At 41.4% G+C, this 19463-nt stretch overlaps 1 protein-coding gene and 1 pseudogene across 1 annotated transcript in view; one reads left to right on the top strand and one right to left on the bottom strand.

Annotated features, from left to right (window-relative positions):
- Positions 1-19463, top strand: part of FOXO1 (forkhead box O1) — a 110517-nt gene that overhangs the window by 41627 nt on the left and 49427 nt on the right. The window lies entirely within an intron of this gene.
- On the bottom strand, positions 3665-6327 carry LOC100614734 (E3 ubiquitin-protein ligase RNF6-like; annotated as a pseudogene).

The following is a 19463-nucleotide window of genomic DNA, read 5'->3' as shown; positions in this document are numbered from 1 at the left end:
TTACTTTTACCTAGCATCCAAAACCATGTTTTATGATTGGTTGGCAAAGAGCTGTAGAAAACAGATTTTAATATTGCAGTGTATATTGTTAAATTTTCTATCTGATGGATTTCCAGAAATATTCTGTGTTATATACATAAAAAACTATATGCATAATTCCCAGTGAGACAGTTATTTTCATTACTCGAAATACTCTCCTTGAAAATTGTAATTCCGTGTTCCATTACATGCTTACCAAAAATGATTCCAGGTTGGGGGAGTGGTTGATTCCATATACTCTCAAAATTTCCAAAAAAATAATTTGAGTGGACTTGATAAACTTTAAAAAGTATTAAATTCCTATGCAGTGTCATCTGTCACCTCCCCCCGCCAAGTTGCCTGGCTAGCCACCATTTAATTTATGATGAGATGAGTGCTCTGGCCCTGGGGTTCCCACCCACCCCCTTTAGTCAGAGTGCTGTTCTTATCATGTGGTATGAATCAGAACTGATCACTTACAACGCATGTTATAAGTGATTGGATGAGATAGGCAAGCACAATTTTTAGATGTTATAAAGCAAAGCATTGCTGCAATTTCTGGGTAAGTTTTCATGAAACTCCTGTAGTAACATATTTCTCTTTGCTCTTAGGAATGTCCTGAGTGATTTTTTTTTTTTTTTTTAAGCGGTATTAGTTTTTAACAGCTTTGATCACATTCCTGGCCTGTTTTCTGTTGGTGGTACTATCAGGCTATGAGATGATAATAGTCCCCAGGTGCATGAAATCTTAGAATTGGGATTAGGCCACATATCTCCTTTTGGCTTCTTCTGCAGAGGGTCATCTAGGCTTTGTTTATCTCCAGAGATTAGGAGTCTTTTATTTCTTATTTTTATTTATTGAGACAATCTCATGCTGTCACCCAGGCTGAAGAGCAGTGGTTTGATCACAGCTCATTACAGCCTCAAACTCCTGGGCTCAAGCCATCCTCCCACCTCAGCTTCCCAAGTAGCTGGGACTACAGGCGTGCGCCACCGTGCCTGGCTAATTAAAAAAAAAAAAAAAAAAAAAAAAAAAAAAAAAATATATATATATATATATATATTTTTTTTTTAAGAGATGGTGTCTCACTTTGTTGCCCAGGCTGGTCTCAAACTCCTCCTGCCTCAGCTTCCCAAAGTGTTGGGATTACAGGCGTGAGCCACCATGCCTGGCCTGGGGAACTTCTTGACCATGGTCCCCAGAACTGGACCCCTTTCTCATTATGGGATGCGCTCTGATTTATCAATGTCCTTCTTAAAGTGTGTTAATAAAGAACTCATCTAGTTCTCCAGATATAGTGTGGCCAGTTTTGAGTGTAGTGAGACTTTAATTTCCTGTGATCTGGAAATTGTACATTTGTTAATGCAGCCTAAGACTACCACACCTTTTTGTCACTTACAGTGGTTCATATGACACAGTCAGCAAACATTTCTGTGCCTGCCTCCAAACACATTTCCCCATTAAAAAGAAAAAAAACTGTTGAACTTCCAATTTTATGTTGATTTTCAAACCCAGCATTCTAACTTGTCAGTGTAATTTAATTCTGTTGTTGATTTTATTGCTTATTTTATTTCTTGTTGTTGGCAAGTTTACCGATCTGTCTTCTGGGTTGTCGTGTGATACACACAGACGTAAATGCAGAGGAAAAAAGTTGATTTTCATAATAGTCAGCAACAGTAATAAATAATGCCCCACACGGACCCCCGTGTCACTTTTGAAAAAAAAAAGCCTTTGTTCATAGAGCAGCCTTACCAAGGGATAAATGTTTTATGGCCTGGAGCGAAATGCATCTCAATATAATGGCTGTGTTATTTTTTAGAAGCCAGTTTTGTTTTTCTTTCCCCTTTAACTGTATTCCTTTTTTTTTTTTTTTTAACATTCCCATTGGATAACTTAGAGAAAGGTGAATAAATGCAAATCAGGTGGTTTTGTTTTGATTTAATAGTACCTTTGATAAAAAGAATTGATTCTGCTGAGAATTTGGCTGTATAAGTGTGTTGCCATAGCAGACTTGCAGTCATAAAATGATTGGCATGGGCTTAAACCTTTGAATCACACCCTGGAAGCAGATAATACCTTAAGGAATCTCTTGTCTGGAGTTGTTTCTTACTTACAGAGCAGGACACTCTTCTTCTTCCACGCTTACTTATAGTGATCCTTAGGGAATGAGCAAAATAGGAGTAAACTTGGAAAATAATTTTTAGGGGATTGGAATCTGAGGAATAATGATAAAAAATAGTTTAACTTTGAAAAACCATGTTATGCCAGGCATAGAGCTGTGTGTTTTCTGTGTACTATCTCATCATGACAAGCCTGAAGCAAGTCATTATTGGCCCCATTTTGCACAGGCTCAGGCAATGGTGGAATTATGTCAAGCAGGCAGGAGGCTTGGTGATTTTTGTTTGGATTTTCTTTGGCTTGGGAAAGACAGATTTGCCTTTTGCTAGAAAAGAAACTCCTTCAGTGAGCTATCATTTCAAAGTTGATGTCTCAGAATGTTGTGGAGATGCAGCCAGTTCACCTGAAGGTAGTGGTGGTGGTTAAATAAACATCTCTGTAAGTCTAGCTCTTCCTACAGTTGTGAAATCTGAGATTTTTTTGTTTGTTTGTTTTAATGTTTATTGGTAGAAATAGATCATCAATGCATACTTTGTATTTATATAAACTGCATTCTCTTAAAGGTTTTTGTTTTCATTGGAAATATTTAGCCTCCAAGTGAACTTAAAATATTATCTATGCAATCGATTCTTTATAGACTTTTTTTAGATTTTAACACTAAATTTGAGAAACCATGCATATTGTATACCTTATTTAATAATCCAAAGAATTGTTTGCACTTTCAAAAAAGTTACAGAAAGGCTGAACACAAGTTAAATAACCTGTGTATCCTAAATTTTCCATTACTGAATAAATACTTGTTCAGTATTATATATTGCTTGCTTTCTAATAAGTCAGATTGTCAGAGATGTTTCAGTAAATTATCTCTATATTAAAATTATATCCAAATCCCTTTTCTCTCTGAGATGATCTTGCCAGTATTAAACATTGTGCCATACGCAGTATTAGCTCAAAAGCTTAAATAAGAACCAAACTTGTACACTGAATATTTTAACCTCAAAATTATATACCTATACATATATGGTATGCTGTATATTAAATTTAACATTTCAAATAACATGTATAGCACACATTCAGCCAAATACTCTTTCATGAAAAGGTATTATTCGTAAAAAGTTAATGAAAAGCTTATTTAGATAGAAATGTCTAGACATAAATACTAAGCCTATGAAACTTGAAAGTAAAGTCTGCTGTGCTATTAAGGAAAAGAAGATTGGTTTTTAACCTATTGAATTGTGCAGATACAAAAGTGCTTAGCATGACAAAATTACCAAAATAAAAACATTTTAGAGGTTATTTGGTTCTAGCAATGTTAATTATTTTGTGTTTCTGGATAATTTAATGTTTGTATTTTAAATGTTATATAAATTTCCTCTTTATAACAAGTTTTAAAAAGCACGCAAAAATAGTTCAAACTATATATAATGTTATTTTTCATCCTAGTTAGCTCATCACAAGTAACTCAGCAAAACAATGCTTGAACATTCAGTTCTACTAAAATACAATATGTGAGTAGATCCCATCACTTTTACCCATTGTTTGCTATGTTGGACCCTAAAACAGGCTGCTGACAGATCGGACAAGTGAAATTCTCTGAGAGCCATCGGTCAGTACAATGAATATGAAATTCATGCCTGCAAGGTAATTGCCTGAGCTTGTTTCCAGTTATGTGGTCACTGATACAAACACTACAGATTTTACCTGGTTCACTATCAATACTGTTATGCTCTAGCGCTGGGTGGAAAGATTGTCAGTCTGCTCTTTGGTTAAATCATGTATTCAGGCGGGCGTGGTGGCTCTTGCCTGTAATCCTAGCATTTTGGGAGGCCGAGGCAGGCGGATCACCTGAGGTCAGGAGTTGAAGACCAGCCTGGTCAACATGGTGAAACCCCATGTCTACTAAAATACAAAAATCAGCCAGGCATGATGGCGGGTTCCTGTAATCCCAGCTACTCGGGAGGCTGAGATGGGAGAATAGCTTGAACCCGGGAGACGGTGATTGTAGTGAGCCAAGATCGCACCACTGCACTCCAGCCTGGGTGGCTGAGTGAGACTCCATCTCAAAAAAAAAAAAGCAAGGGGAAGAATAGGTAGTGTTCCAGTTTGACTAAATCATTTGAATTTTGCAACTACATGCTACCCCTATTGTCACTGTTTCAGGTATGAGGCTGGGTGGTCTCATTTACACCATGCATTTCAGTGCTGTCTCCTTGGGCCTGCCTGTCCCGAGAGGAACCTTCCCTGTGCTGGCTGCTGTCAGTAACTGTACCTAAGTTACTCAGTTCTCAATGCATCTCTGGTAAATGCTGACCATTTCTCTGAAGCTCTGACTTGGAGAACCAGAGCTTCTCTCTAGTGGTTGAACCCTCCCTTAGAGTACTAGATTCTCCAGACCCAGTCATAATCTGCCTTAAGATTGACCGAAGAACCACTGATGATGGCTCAACAAGCTCATTCTCAGAAATCCTAGGAAGAATTATGGTACTAACATAGGTTTGAATACGTGACTGCTCTAAACGAGAAATGATTCGTTAGAAGCCCCCACTATTGCTTTGAATAGTGACTGTATGTTCTGTTAGCCCTACTCTGGATGAGTTCTGTTTGCAATACTGTCCTGATCTCTATTTTCTCCGGGATGGATCCTTCTCACTTGAAGGTCCAGTGTGATTGTTGGATGTCGTAGTACAGCAGTTGAGGATCTGCTGGATTCTTCTTCTACTGTTATTCTTGACATAAGTCTTGAATTAGAGAATGGGGTATATGCAGTACCTCTGTGTTCTCTATCTTGCTCTAAAAAGACTTGAGTTATACCTCTCCTCCTGACAGATCTTCTAGTGGTTTGCTGTACTGGTCTACTTTCCCTTTGTGAATTATGACAAACAGTGCCACTGTGTCTCTGAATTGGTGAACAGCTTCGGCTACTTATAGTAGATCTTATTGGCCCTAATCTTTGGTTTGTATTTCTCACTGTAACATTATATCTAGCCCCATTTTCCCAAACATGTGCTGCTTTAAACTGTTGTGCCTCCGTTTGCCTGAGTTAGCTGCCACCCGACTGGTTTGTGTGACTACTGAAATTAGTGCGTGAAGCACTAGCTCTGGGAATGCCAGCTGATCCCCCAGTTCCATTTTTTAATCTTCCTACTGTTGAGAAAGATCCTTCAGCTGAATTTTCCCCCCTTGAAGCAAGCCTGGTCCTTAGAATGTTGGAACTACCACCACTGAAATTCACTGAGGTTTGGCTTCTTGTTCGCCTAGCCACAGGACTAGATGACCTTTGTTGCCTATTTGTAATATGATCTCTGTTACTATCTGAAAGTGGAATGTTTGTATAATCTCCATGAATTTCAGATCCTCTATTTTCATGATTTATGTGGATTTCCAAACTAAACCGAAACTCTCCACTGTTCGAGTTTGTTCGAGTCACAGCTCTCCAATTTTGATTCCCATTTTGTCCACTTTGAGTTGCATTTCCTGTGCCCCGAAAGGTGTTCAACTATGCTAGAAGAGAATATTCATTTGAACTTTCTTTGGGGACTTCTGAGTCTCTGTAATTTGTTCCATTTCTTTATTTTATTTATTTTTTTGAGATGGAGTTTCACTCTTGTTGCCTAGGCTGGAGTGCAATGGCACTATCTCGGCTCACTGCAAACTCCGCCTCCCAGATTCAAGCGATTCTCCTGCCTCAGCCTCCCGAGTAGCTGGGATTAGGGATTACAGGCATGCGCCACCACACCCGGCTAATTTTTTATATCTGTTTAGTAGAGATGGGGTTTCACCATGTTGGCCAGGCTGGTCTTGAACTCCAGACCTCGTGATCCACCCACTCAGCCTCCCAAAGTGCTGGGATTACAGGCATGAGTCACGGTGTCCGGCCAGTTTGTTCCATTTCTCGAGTCAGGCTGAGATGCTAGTTGTTTGTTGACCCCATCTAACCACTGTTGCAGTTCTTCTGATGTTATTTCTCTAGGGGAGCCTAAAAGATTATGGTCCTCTCATAAGCCGATAATCTTCATCGAGTTCTCAGGCCTCTTCTCTGTGGAGATGCTCTTGCTGCCATCTTCTCCCATTTTCACAATGATTACGGTCTTGAGATAAGGTTTCTTCACCACCACCATCTGATCTAGATCTAGACTGATTCATCCTGAGATTCCTGGCTTTCTTATTTTCCTTTCAACATGCTTTTAACATATGCCATGGTTTCCATCCTTCAATTGTTTGTGCCTTTTTGGAGAGCTGTCCATCTCTTCCCAACTCAAATCCAGGCCTGTTGGTCTTCAGGGTTCTTAGTTTTAACTACTGTACTGTTCTTGGTTTCATAACTCTGCTGTTCAGTAAAATAACAATTATTGTCCCTCTGCCCTCATCACTCGGCTTAGCCAAATCATCCACCAGAATACAATCCCGTTCTGTGGAACAGCTCTTGGGAACTTGGAAGAAGAAAGATGAGTGGGTATTTTAGTATGAATTGGTGGTATTCTACATGTATATTTAAAGTTTTCAGGGCCAGGTGTCATGGCTCATGCCTATAATCCCAGCTCTTGGAGGGGAGTGTAGGGTGAGATGGGTGGATCTCTTGAGTCCAGGAGTTTGAAACCAGCCTGGGCAACATGGTGAAACCCCTTCTCTACAAAAGTTAGCAGGGTGTGTGGCGTATGCCTGTTGTCCCAGCTACTCTGGATGCTGAGGTGGGAGGATCACTTGAGCCTGGGAGGCGGGGTTGCAGTGAGCTGAGATTGCGCCACTGCACTCCAGCCTGGGTGACAGAGCTGGGACCGTGTCTCACCAAAAAAAAATAAAAAGTTTTCAGGTCTTGCAGTACGCTGGAAGAAATATCTAGAATGGCAGATGATGTGATTTTGGCAAGCGTGTCACATGTTGATTTCTGTTTTGCCGGTGAATGCATCAGGCCTGAGGTATGTGTGGGATCTGGACTTCTCCATTTCTTGTTTCTGATCACCTGAGGCTTGCACTCTGGAGCTTTTCCTTCCTTGTCTTCAGAGAATTTCCAGTGTGATACATCTCATTTGTTGTATTACAAACAATGGACAGAACACTTAATGCTTTCATTGGTTAGGAATCTCGGAAATTAAAAAGGAAATATCATGTTAGTTTTTGCCTTCTTATTTATTGTTCAACATTGTTACTTACATCTTTTTTCCTATTTTCAGGTCATTCCCCCCCCCCCCCCCCAACATGTTTGGTATTCCTTCTATCCACCTGTTCCTTCACCCAAATATAGTTAGGAGAGGAGTGCTGACCTATTAAGACGTGTGTACTGTGGCTCTGTGTCTCTATTAGATGAGACTGAGTTCCTTTTCTGGCTCCTAGATGCTGGGGACGTATTACCTGGTCACAAGAATGTGGGTTCTGATATGATTTCCCACCCTTCTCTCTTTTAGTAGTAAACATTCTTAGTAACCTTTCACCTTTCTTTTTTTTTTTTGAGACGGAGTTTTGCTCTTGTTGCCCAGGCTGGAGTGCAGTGGCGTGACCACAACCTCCGCCTCCTGGGTTCAAGCGATTCTCCTGCCTCAGCCTCCCAAGTAGCTGGGATTACAGGCATGTGCCACCACGTCCGGCTAATTTTGTATTTTTAGTAGAGGCGAGTCTTCTCCATGTTGGTCAGGCTGGTCTCGAACTCCTGACCTCGGGTGATCTGTCTGCCTTGGCCTCCCAAAGTGCTGGGATTACAGGCGTGAGCCACCGTGCCTGGCCTTTCACCTTTGTTATTGGTCAAGGATAGATTGTTCCCTAAACTGTCATTTCTCTTCTGTTATCCCATTAGAAATTCATGCAGAAATTAATACTTTGGTATCGTATTTAAACATATCTGTTCAGTTATTTCTATTTCGAGTGACTTGGATCCAGTAGGGCGGGTGTGGGCAGGTTTTGTATGTATTCACATGTTAGCATAAAGATTCTAAAGCATGAGGGCTTTCCATTGAAAAAGGAGCCCCGAGAAGCTCACTGGAAGTGAGTTGCAATAGAGCGTTGTTTCCTGGTTCCTTGCTCCTTTCTCCATCTGTCCCTTTTGCTCTGGCTCCGGATCTAGACTGCCATGTAGTGTCAGTTTTTCTTTTCATTCCTTGGTCTGCTTCAGGTCTTAATTTTATTCTGCCTTCTTCCCTCCACACCCCTTGCATGCAGCCTCACAGATCAACTCTGTCCTAAGCAGAGAAACACAACTTCGTCTCCCTCTTGTATTTCAGTCTTATTCTGCCCTATAGTAGCTTCTGATACCTCCAGCAATAAATAAAATCTCTCATCATGGCCTTTTCAGGCCACTCCCGCTGCTGCTACCTGTGAGTTTACCGATGGGCTTCTCATTCTTCTCCACATGCGTTTGGCCCTCCATGGTCCCTCTTCTTCTGAAATCCTTTTTCCTGTCTTGTTCATTAGATGAGCATCGTCTCATCCTTCAGACTCATTTCCTTTACAGAACTTTTCAGAGTACCTGTTTTAGTTCTTGTCTTTCAAATTTTTTCTCTGTCCTTCATACATCTTTAAACATTAGTCCCTTTGCAGCGCTCTCTGACTTAATTTTTTGTTGTGTGCCAGGGTGTGCAATGTTCTTTTTTTGCGTTTTAATTTTTTTTTTCATTTAAAAAAAATCCTCCTTACTATCATTCCCAGATATTCTTGTCTCAGCTAAAGATACTTGTTTTTCATTTTGAATAAATATTCCAAGTAACTAAAGCTCTTTCAGATTTAGGAAGAAGGCGTTTTTCCTTTCCCTTCCTATCCCACATCCGGTTTATCAGCAGTGCTGTCATCTTTATCTTCAAAATATATCCAGGTTCCTTTACTTCTTACCCCTTCCACTTCTGTGTCTGGTTCAAGCCCCTGTAGTTTCTCTGCAGGTTGGTTACTCTGTCTCCTAACTGCTTTTCTTGCTTCTGTCCTTTCTTCTCTTGCAGCCTGTACTCAGCAAGGCCAGACGGATCCTCTGCTCCAAACTTGCCCTGGCTGCCTACCTCCCTCAGCATGAAAGCTGAGGTTCTCGCAGCAGCCTGCAAGGCTCTTTATTACAGCCCAGCCCTCCTGACATCATTTTCCTCTCTTTCATGTCTCTCTGGTCACTTGGCCTCCTTTCACGCCATGCATCCTTCTGCCTCGGGGCTTTGGCACCATCCCTTGCCTCTCTTTGGAACACTCTTCCCCAGATGTCTGTCTGGCTACTTCCTTCACCTCACCTCGCTCACTCAGATGTCACCTTTTCAAAGCAATCTTCCTTGACCTCATTGTTGATAATCACAGCCTCCCCACATGCCCAGTATATGCCATGCACCATCCCTTCTGCTGTATGTATGTATGTATGTATGTATGTATGTATGTATGTATGTATGTATTTGAGATGGAGTCTCACTCTGTCGCCCAGAGTGCAGTGGTGCGATCTTGGCTCACTGCAACCTCCACCTCCTGGGTTCAAGCAGTTCTGCCTCAGCTTCCCAAGTAGCTGGGATTATAGGCGCGCACCACCATGCCCGGTTAAATTGTATTTTTAGTAGAGATGGGGTTTCACCATGTTGGCCAGTCTGGTCTCCAACTCCTGACCTCAGGTGATCCGCCTGCCTCGGCCTCCCAAAGTGCTAGGGTTACAGGCGTGAGCCACTGCGTCTGGCCCCCTCTGCTTTATTTCTCGTAGCACTTGTTGCCACCTACCCCCAGTGTGTATTCTTGTCCATCTCCCCCACCATAGAGCAGAGGCTCCACAAGGACAAGCATCCTCTGTTTTGTTCATTATCTTGAACCCACACGGTGGTAGGTGCTCAGCGGTTGTTTGCTGCATGAATGTGCATTTTATCTACCTCTGCATTCACTGTGTGCTTTTCTGCCTTACTGGAGTGATGGGAGTGATCATTGGGAACTTCTGGTTTTTTGCATACCCACCTATGCCATGTCTTCTGGAGCTTGGCAAAGACCTCCTCTTACTGTGTACATTGATTTGCCTCCTAGCTACTTCAGCATGGTTTTCAAGCTAGGAAGGGATGAGCCTTTCAGGAGAAACTTTATAACAAAGTGTGTTAAGTAACTGGCCTTATTTTATACACAGTTTAAATCCAGCGGGCCCTGGATGAGGATTTGAGAGGATCTCTGTGCTCTGTAGTTCTGTGGATTAGCACTTGGCTTTCATTGTTTTCTTTTAGCCCTGACTTTCTGGTTCACATTTGTTTAAATAGTCTAAGTGTTTCAGAGGCTGAGGGGTTGGAAGGCTGGCCACCAGATAAGGGGAGCATCACTATCCTTGTGCTTTCTTCTCTGCAGGGCCAAGAGATCTTCCACTGTGCACTGTGAGAAAGTTGCTGGCGTTGTTCTCAGTAACAAAATCTTCTACGTGAAGATTTGCTGTCCCCTCAGTTCCTTAGTTTTCCTCTTTACAAAATGAAACATCATTGACCATGTTTTCAGGCTGCTTGCAACTCCAGTGACCTTGAGTCCTGTAGGTCCCTCTTGCTAAGTAGAATGTTCAGATGAATTAAATATGGTGCCATTGTGTTGCAGAATCACACTTCGAAAAGAGGTCCTATTCCCTGCAGTGTTCTTGACTTTCTGAAGAGGACTGAGCTCATGGTCAGCATGTTTCCTGGTGGTTAAACATATCTAGCTTTAAAATTTCCAGCTGCTGGAGGAGACGAAGACGATGAGAAGCAAGCACACAGCAAACTGGCTTTTAGATGCATCCTGGCCTGGCCGGGTGGACTTGCACAGAACTGCTGGTGCCAGGTTAGTTCCCTGGGACTTTTCCAACATTTGTCTCTGTATTGAGTTTTGTCCTTATTCCTGAAATAGAGTAGCCACTGAAATCAGGAACCAGAACTTCTGGAAAATACCTTTGGAAACCACTGTGTTGCATGGTAGAAGAAAGGCAACTGCCAGTAGTTAAAATACCGGGTTGAGTGCTAGTTTTTTCACCCTTTATTTTTTCTCTTTAAAGAGAGGTCTGATTTACTTTCTTCTGTCTGTTAAAGCTCTTCACAGGCTCTTAGAAAAACAAGCCATTTAATGGTACCAGCCGTGAGGATCCAACTTCAGTTCCATGAAAGCTGCCTGGTAGTTCTGGTCACAGGGTCCTGATGGGAGACCGTGTAACTGCTGCTAGGCAGTCAGCTGGAGGGCTCTGGTGTGGCTCACGCTTGTGTTTGTTCAAGTGACCTGAATGTGCTTCCTCTTTGGGGACCTGTTTCAAATGCACATGCTGACGCCGTAATCATCCACTAAACCAAGTGAGAGTCAGGAAATTGAAATTCGTAGTGCCTGTGACTTGGCCACACTCCCTGTACACATAAAACAAGGTCTTAAATCAGAGAGACTACCATCTAGATTAACACTCAAACTGCAGATGGGGACCGGAGCTGCTCTTGGTGTGGGAACTGCAACTTTGAAGTTCCAGACTTTGATGTGATTAACATTTCAGACTTAAAGTCCTTTCTGTGTGGTAACTTTTTTTTTTTTTTAAACACCAAACTGAAAATAAAAATTGATTAGGGGTGTCGGAGAAGCAGATTGTAAAGGGAGGAGCCCTCTTGCAAACCACATGTAACTATGTCACATCCTTATGTGCCTCAGGAAGAGAGAGATGACAGACTAGTGACCTTTCACCATATCTCTTTTACTTATAGCCGTTCTTACAGAGACCCTGCCCTCCAACACACACACCACCTCCAAAAAGAGGACACTTTTGACTTTGCTATCTCTTATTGACCAAGTGATAATCCTGATGGAGAGATGGGGTTTACAGGCATGAGGTGTTCTTTTTTACCCAGATTTCAAGGTTCAAATACTGGAGATCATCTTACAGCCTTCTTCAAATTGTGGCTGATTAAAGTTTAATTCTTCACCTCTGTCTTGCTGGTGAAAGGAATACGAGGGCAGGGAAAGTGGAGTTTGTGGGTCATTCCTCTTAAAACGTTGCCATTAAAATTGTAGATAAACCGATACACAGTAGTCCTCCTTTATAGGAGGGAGATAGTTCCAGGACCCACATTGAGTGCCTGAAACTGGATAGTATCAGACCCTGTGTATACTACGTTTTTCCCTATACCTACATACCTACATTAGGCAGAGTAAGAGATTAACAACAATAACTAATAATAAAACAGACCAATAATAACAGTATACTGTAATAAAAGATAGATGAATGTGGTTTCTCTCTCTCTCAAAATATCTTACTGTGTTGTACTGCAGGTAACTCAAAAAGGTGGAAAGTGAAAGCTCAGGGAAGGACTACTGTACATGGAATTGACATCAAGCAAACAAGAAATGTTGTGCCTGGGATGATAAAATTTCTTGGCCACTGAAATTGTTGGGCCAGCCTTTTTTTTGAAAGAAATCTCCTTAGGCATGCTTGCGCACGCACGTGTGTGTATACGTACATATGTGTAACACACACACAAGTCTGTTCTGTTTTCTTAGGTTAAAAACCTGAGGTGTCATCCTGATAATTTCATGGAGACCCTGTAACATTTTTTCCATCATACATGGCACTTTATCTTCGTAGCTGTGTCTGTGATATACTGTCTGCCTGCTGTGCTCTGTCCATTTGAGCTTTCTAGAACCCTGTAGGAGAGGTGGGGAAGCCTGGATTTTGTTGGGGAGATCCAAGGTCTCTATGGCATGACAGCTGATAAATGGAAGATGGATAACTGTAACCCTTGAGTCATTGTGTTTTCTGCTGGCCCTTTCAGTCTACTGACCTTGTTTTCAGTAGGCCTGTAAAAAGGCAGGGCAAAACCTAGCCCTCTAGTAGAGTTTTTATTTTTATTTTTGTTTGTTTGTTTATTTATTTATTGAGACAGGGTCTCACTGTGTCTCCCACGCTGGAGTGCAGTGGCGTGATCTTGGCTCAACCCCCGCCTCCTGGGCTCAAACAAACCTCCCACCTCAGCCTCCTCAGTGGCTGAGACTAAAGGCATGCACCACCACACATGGCTCATTTTTTGTATTTTCAGTAGAGACGGGGTTTTGCCATGTTGCCCAGGGTAGTTTTGAACTCCTGGGCTCAAGTGATCCACTCAACTTGGCCTCCCACTGTGCTGGGATTTACAGGCGTGAGCCACTGTGCCCAGCCTAGGTTTTAGGGTTTTTACATTTTACTGTTGACAGTGCTGTAGCTGTGATGGGAGGAGGGAAATAACAGGGCTCGTGAGAGAGTGCTGAGCACCGTCCTCTCTCCCAAACACAGCTTCCGTGTGTTTTAGATGTGTTCTTTCCCTATCATGCCATCCATGTTTAGGGGCACAAGAAGAGTCAGGTGAGGAGGGAATGGGCATTTAAGTCCACGTGAACCCCTCTAGCAGGGTTCCCCTCTGCATCACTGTTTCAAGGAGATGGGATAGAATTATGGCGTAACTGTTTTAATGTACGAAATCAGCAGAAGCGATGAATATTTTTATCTTCAAATTTGTATTACACACTGAGGACCTTATATATGATTCTAAATTTATTGGTCATATCCTGAAATATACACTGTGTGTACCTAGTAACCTTGTATTGGTTACAGTGGTGCTGTGTTAAGTTTGTTTATTTGTTTGTTTGTTTTAAATAATGTCTGAACCCACCATAGGGGTAGCACTCTAGCACAGTTTTGGGTAACAAATAAGATTGCATTCTGACATGGTGTCATAAATCATATCTAAAAGCCGTGAGGTCACATAGAACTTGTTTATGTAACAGGGTAGAACAAAACTCATTGTTCTGAGAATATATTGCTCACTCATTTTATCCTCAGTCACGATGAGTTTTACAGCCTATGTGCAGTATTGATGCCACTGAATAAGCATTTATTTTTGATGAAGATACAACTTTTCTCCTCACGTTCAGTTGAGAGTTTGCAACAAGTAAGACTTTGCATTCTGGAATTTATGTAGATGTATGTGTATAGATACATGTGGTTTTTAAGGCCTGGCAACCTTAATGAATACTGTTAGAAGATTTTGGCTGTCTTTTAACAGCATTACCATGTGGTTGACCATTTAAATAAGCAGCAGTTTATTTTGATGTAGTGAATGCATTTAATTGGTTATCTTGGCAAAGCAGGGTATTCGTTGGTTACAAGCATAATTTTCTGAGTTTATATTATTTTTCCTTCTAGATATTTGTGAGCTATTGTTTTTATAGCCTATATTGAAAACATGCTTTTTCTTTTTAAAATGGATTGTAGTATAGAGCTTTGTTAATAAAAAAAAATTTAAAATAAAAATGGTAAGGCAGAATGACTTAGTTATTTTTATATTTTCCTGTAAAAACAGCCTCAGTTAAGTGAGCCACAATGAGCCATGATGTATTTCCTCCATCAGGATGGAAAATAAGCCATTTATTATTTCAGGTCTGACTCACAGTGAACCTGCTGACACTGGGATGTTTTAAAATCATAATCATAAAGAACAGGTTAGGGCAGAAACTTGGACGCTGGGCCTAGGATTACCTGCTTATTACAATGTTTTACAACTTGGATGCTTTAGGTTTTCTGGCACAATGTCCTAAACCTCACACACTAAACACCCCCTTGTTGTACAATTATTGCTTGCTGGTTTTAGATGGTGCCAAATAGACAGATGCCTCATCATAATTACCATTTTTTAAAATTTCACTGTTATAGACATATATAAATAGGTTGTTATCTCCTCTCCCTTCCCTCAGTACAGTATGCTCATGCTTCCACAAAAAGCACCCCGGATGTCCTTAGTTAATAAAAACGGGCAGCTGAGGAGTGAGGGTGTGGCAGGTGGATGCAGCGTGTCCTCAGTGTCGCAGGTACATAATATTAAATTACATGTGATTGCAAAGGAAAGCAGTTACGTCAAATACAGTTGTGAAAATTGTCATAGGGTAATAGATGTGCTTCTTTATCAATACATTAAATAATTAGTGGCGGGTCACCATAATTTTGAGGTGGAGATGAATAAACAATATTTTGAGTTTTTGACAGCAACTGTAATGTGAAGGCATCCGATTTCTATTGGTGTCAAAGTCACAGGTACTGCCAATACTGTGATGTGTTGCCTACATTCGTAATTGGAAGAAATGCTGAATTTTAATGAGCGGCTCATAAAAATGTGTTTTTTCCTATCCAAGGTCATGAATCCCTTGAGTTCTGTCCATGGGCTCCAGGTTAAAATCCTGGGCCTTGAGGAATTTTTTCCCCCCCCACCCTGAAGAATTTCTTTAGGCGTGAGTTTGAATATATGCAAATAAAGTTTTCCTTGAAGACAGTGCTATTCTACTGGCCTTGGTTCAAAAATAGGAAGACATGTTTAACTCTTGTTTTTATAGTAAATTCTAATTATCTACAGTCCAGAATTGAAGAAATTAGCCTTCATTTTCCTGAGAAAATCACATACTCCTTTGACATCAAAAGAAGGGTGCACTGAAACCTGTATTTTCTATGGTTTTGAGTAAACAGACTTACATTTACAAATACTCATGCATAATTCTATACACATTCTAGGCATATTAATACAGTGTAGACTGATATAAAAAAATTACATCCTTTCCAAAGTAAGTGTATGCCTCTCCTTTGTAAAACAGAAGGAAGAATAAAGAAAGCAAACAAATTAACCTTGTCATGGCAAGCAGAAGAAAAAAGAAGCAGTAGGCTCCCAGTTTGGTATTCTACCCTCCAGATGACTTTATTGCATAATATGTTTTGTCATCCAAACGTAATTTTATTTCAGGTCTACTGAGCTTCAAAAATTACAAATGATAACGATAATTAATTAAATTTGAGTAGTCTTAATGACATTGAGCTGTGTGCTGGAATGGGAAAATGGCACAATTGAAGGACATTTACATTGAATGTCATTGTTTAAAGTTACCCTGATTTGGAGGCCCATTAAAAATACCAAAAGTCATTGTATTTTAACATTTATTTCAGCTGAAGGTTTTAAAACAGCTTTTAAAAATCTTTAGTACCTGCAGTGAAGATACACGTACCCCCTTCCCACCCATCTCTAGGATCCATCATGTGAGCTGAAAATTATCTTTAATAAATTAACCATGATCATGACAAATCTTACTTTACTGCTTTGAAGGAAAAAGGAGGCATTTTGTGACGTGACACTGAAAGGATAACATTTGTTGCCACCCTCTTATATAATACCTACCTTAAGAATCAGGAAAAGCCTTGGAGATGACACTCCAATTTGTAGACAATGTTCTTTTCTGAAGAGAATCTGAAAAAAAGATAGCCTGGAGAAATCAATAAAATGTAAAATAGAAAAAGAATAAGGTGATTGCTACTTTAACAACAAGCTAATACTCTGAGGGGGTTACATTAGTGACAGACAAGGAGAAATATGCATTTTTGACTTGAAGGATAACACATTGTATCAGTTAGCTTTTGCTCCATAACAAATAACCCCAAAAGTCTCAGTGGCATGCAACTGTATGTATTTATTTCTTGCTCACATGTATGAGATTCCCTGCAGCAGCCTACTCCATGTGTCTCACTTTGAGGCCTTGGCTGGAAGGTGAGCGACTAGGGTAAGTTCTTCTCATGGTAGTGTCATGTGCAAGAGGGCAAGCCTGACTGTATGAGTATGTTTCAAGTCTCTGCCAGAATCAGATTACCTAGCATCCCATTAGCCATAGCATCTCTTGAATCAAGAAGGAGGAAAGTGTACTTTACCGACAAGAGGCCATAGAAATACAATTACCAGGGAGTGAAGAATTGGGACCAATAATTCTGTCCTACCACAAATGCTAAAAATGTTAGCAGCTGAGGGTAGCTTTTGGTTATGAGATTATATGGTGGTGTCTTATTGCCTTTGGCTTTTGTCATTTCCTCTGCCCCAAGAAACACTAGTTCAGTTTTTCATATGGATGTGGACTGAATGTAACACACCATGAGAGACATGTTACTAACAGCTGGGTAAGGGACAAGAAAGAGGGTACGTGAATTGAGGTAAGACTTAAGAGATCTGGGTTCAAAATCTGTTTCAGCAGTGTACCAACTGGGGGAACCCCAGGCAATTCATGTAACCTGTTTCTGTCATGGGCCCCTTGTTCTGTAAAATGAAGATACCGGGCTAGCCCGTCTCCTTAGTTCTTTCTACCACTAGAATTGAGGTTTGATTTCTTATCTGTAGGTAACAGGTTTGATTTATTGGCACCTCCATCCTCACCTTTGTGTTGGTGTAGGCTCAAGGCAAAAGAATGACTTTAGTAGGCAAATGGGGTTAAGTAAAAACATTGAGTGTATAGAGATGTATTACCTATGTGTACAATACTAAATAGTGTGGAGTAATGACTGTCGAATGCTGTGTTTGGGGTTATAGAATCTCCCCTATAGGCTTTAAGCTCCCTGATAACTTTATTTCCCTCCCTCCCTCCCACCCACCTAGTACAGTGCCTGACTTATAGTAAAGCACTCTAGGAACAAATGGTTGAAGGAAGAAACCCCAAGTGGGAAATTAGTAGGGGAACAATTCCCTAGCCTGAAAGTGTATCCAAGAAGAATGATGTTTTTCTGGTGCTTATATTTATTGCCTAGGATGGACAGCTTTCTGCTTCAGAGGATTGGGAGTGTTCATCCAAGCAAGATTGACATAGACATTTGACCCCTTGCTGTGTCCCCAGCATTTTGCTAGGCGCTCCGGGTGTAGCACGAGGAAGCATGGTTGCAACGCCCTCCGATTTTTGTCTGGAAGACAGATGTGTAAACAGAGTTGCACTGTGCCTTCTGTACCAGAGGCCCAACCAAGGCATAGAAGAGCCACGTGGGAGACGTAGGGAGATCTCACTTGGAAGAAACCTGGGTCTGGTCTTGATTGAGGAGTGGGGAGAAGTTGGGCAGATGTGCGGGTTTATAGAGAGCTTTCTGGGAAGGGTGAAGTGGCAAAATATTTTTTGGGGGCCTAACTACAAAGTCTGAAGGGAAAGGCAGGGTGAGACAAAGCTTCAGAGGCAGACAGGGTTAGATCTGAGAGCATTGCATGATATGACTTTGGTCTTTACCTGATAGAAAAAGGAAGTTACTGAGGAATTTAAAGCAGGGTCAGGGATGTGATGAGATAGGAATGGCAGTGAGGAAGTTGGATGTGGGAGTTGCAGGGACCTGCAGGCTGCACTATGACTTGGGGAGGATGGAGGGACAGCAGAGGGGCATGAGATGGGCTGACATCTGGCAAGTAGTGTCTAGTATGGACAATCACTCTTATAGCCCTCCTCAGTCGCTTTTGGCACCCTGCCTCTCCCTCAGCCCCACCATAGAAAATAACATGCTGTGCTGTCACTTAAAACCCCCTTTTCATGGCCGGGCACGGTGGCTTACACCTGGAATCCTGGCATTTTGGGAGGCCGAGGCGGGCGGATCACTTGAGGTCAGGAGTTTGAGGCCAGCCTGGCCAACATGGTGAAACCCCATCTCTACTAAAAATACAAAAATTAGCCAGGTGTGGTGGTGGCACGTGCCTGTAATCCCAGCTACTCAGGAGGCTGAGACAGGAGAATCACTTGAATCCAGGAGGCAGAGGTTGCAGTGAGCTAAGATTGCGCCACTGCACTCCAGCCTGGGTGACAGAGTGAGACTCCATCTCTAAAGAAAGGAAGAAAGGAAGAAAGAAAGAAACCAACCAACCATGTTGCTGGTCCCTGAAATAGTCCGTTTTAGGCTATATAGCTCTGGGTGATGAGAGAGATATGGTGTAGTCTGTTTTGAAGAGTGATAGAAACTCAGTTTGGAAAACTGTCAACTTGATAGGTTTAAAACCACCTTGGTCACTAAAGTGGTGGAGGTTATTTTGAGCTTCAATTTTTACATTTGCTTTATCTTGCTAGATAACATTTGGAAAAATTGTTATTCTACAGTATTTTGGTTAAGTAGAACAAGCCTTTCAGTAAATTCCACTACATTATTGTTATAATTTTTTTTGTCATCCCAGATTTGTTGATATTTGTATCGATGTACGTTTTCTAGATTATTAGGCTCATACCTACTACTTTTCAATACTTGTCAGCTGATAAGAGGTATCTCTTAGTGGTTAGTGTCAGCAGCATTACTGGTATACTTTGTGGCCTTCTTTCACACACTAGTTTTCCACACCTCCAAGCAGGTTCAGGGCTTACGTAGCTACTGATTCATACGTACTGCTGGCAACTGACTAGAGAGGTGGAAAAGGGAGTACCTTGGGGGTTTAGGGGCTAGAAAAGGTCACCATTGGGTTGGAACCAGGAAAAAACAGAGCGCACACCTATGATGAGCTCTGTAGTTTAGGTAGAATTTCAACAGGCTGAGGCTGTATTTTTGGGCCAGATTGAGAGGAGATTCAGGGGGAGGAGCAGCCTGGACAAAGGGGAGGAATGGAGAAGTACAGTGTGGTTGGATT

The sequence above is a fragment of the Pan troglodytes genome, chromosome 14 (assembly GCF_028858775.2).
Source record: "Pan troglodytes isolate AG18354 chromosome 14, NHGRI_mPanTro3-v2.0_pri, whole genome shotgun sequence".
In the NCBI taxonomy this organism is placed as follows: domain Eukaryota; kingdom Metazoa; phylum Chordata; class Mammalia; order Primates; family Hominidae; genus Pan; species Pan troglodytes.
The sequence above is the reverse complement of the archived record's forward strand: the minus strand, read 5'-3'. Positions and strand labels throughout refer to the sequence as shown.